Source organism: Propithecus coquereli, unplaced genomic scaffold, assembly GCF_000956105.1.
Source record: "Propithecus coquereli isolate 6110/MARCELLA unplaced genomic scaffold, Pcoq_1.0 Scaffold47, whole genome shotgun sequence".
Taxonomy (NCBI): domain Eukaryota; kingdom Metazoa; phylum Chordata; class Mammalia; order Primates; family Indriidae; genus Propithecus; species Propithecus coquereli.
This window is the reverse complement of record NW_012150507.1, coordinates 3,121,959-3,123,747: the sequence shown is the minus strand read 5'-3', so window position 1 is coordinate 3,123,747 and position 1,789 is coordinate 3,121,959.

Genomic DNA, 1,789 nt, shown 5'->3' with positions numbered 1-1,789 from the left:
AACTAGAGCAATCACTAAAAAAGGTTAATGAAATATACTCAAAAACACTATAGAATAATTTGAATGTTTCTAGCATTAAAAAAAACTCAAAAACATTATAGAATAATTTGAATGTTTCTAGCATTAAAAAAAGACCAATATTTAAGGTGATGGATATCCCAAATACACAGATTTGATCTTTACAAATTATATGAATGTATTAAATTATCACAGGTACCCACAAATTATGTATATCTATTATGCACAAATAAAAATGTTTTATTTAAAAAGCTATAGCTAAATGAAAATGTAATACTAAAGAATGTTCAAGTAGCCCACAGAAAAGCCAGAAAAATAAAAAATTGAAATAAAAAACAGAGAACAAACAGAAAACAAAAAATAAAATGGCAGACTAACACCCTAAGAAATCAATAATTACTTCATCTGTAAATGATCTAAGCACACCAGTTAAAAGCCAGAGATTGGCAGAGTGGATTAATAGCAAAACAAAACAAAAACTTAACCATATGCTCTCTATAAAAGACTCATTTTAAATATAGGTTGAAAATCTCTCTGGACTCTTTCTAGAAACAAGTAATTTCTGTTTTATGATCAATTAGCAAAAATAGAAATAAGTCTGAGAAATATAGTAAAAATTTGGTCAATACAAAATATAGTTAAATAGCCTGCGTGAATATAGGATAATAGTAATAGTGGAAGTATTAAAATACTGATGCGAATTGACTGAAAATTGAAAAATTTGAACAAGGACATGAAAATTTTTCTAATGTGGATAAGCCAAGAAAATATTGTCAGTATTTAAAGCCCACAATTTTAGGTAAATCATATGTAAATGAATAGGGATGGTTTGAGTGTGGAAAATAATATTTAAACATTCGGGGTACCTAAGAACAAATCACTGCTTCTATTTGCCAATTCAGGCCATTTGAAATTGCTCTTCTGAGTCAATTTACTATTGGAAAATTTCATTCTCACTTGCTGATAAGTAGATATATCTCATCCTAGCAACTTCCCATCATTTAGATGTATTCCAATAGTGATGAAAAAAATTTTATCTACATATAATTCAGTTATATAACAATACGTACTAACCCTAGAATATTTAAAAGATTTACAAAATCAGGCTATTCCACTGTGCCAAATGAAGAAAGCTACGAGTCCCTATGATAAACAACTAATTAGATATTCAAAGACTTTCTTGAACTATTGAAAGCAGAGGTTTTAAAATTTTTACATAAAAATGCCTTAGATTTCAACATTTTGGGAAAAAAACACAAAATATGCCAAACAATTATAGTTTTTTTTACCTAAGTTTTTAGAAAGTGTATATCGCTGTGCTAAAAAAAGTATAATTTAATAATGTAGATTCACATTCAATCTATATGTAATTCAAGTAAGGCTATTATTTCTTTAAATAGAAATAACAAAGAAATAAGTACCTTTTAACATAATGTGTTGCTTGCTGTTCTTTTTCCATATTAAAAAATATAAATACAAGTTGCAAATGAAATAAGTACCTTTTAGCATAATGTGTTGTGGGAGTATTTCATTTCCTATTGCTCTGAGATTTCTCCCCATTGTTTTTGTTGTGAGAATTTTTCCATCTTATACAAATTGTATCTTTTTAATATTTTATTTCTTTTTACAATATTCTCTTCATTAGATTAAAGTTTTAATATTTTCAGAGTTTAGATTTTTATTTTATTTTTTTCAAGAGTTAGAATCTGGTTGTATTTTTAATATCAGACTTTCATTCTTTTATAATTGTAAAACAATGAAGTTTACTATG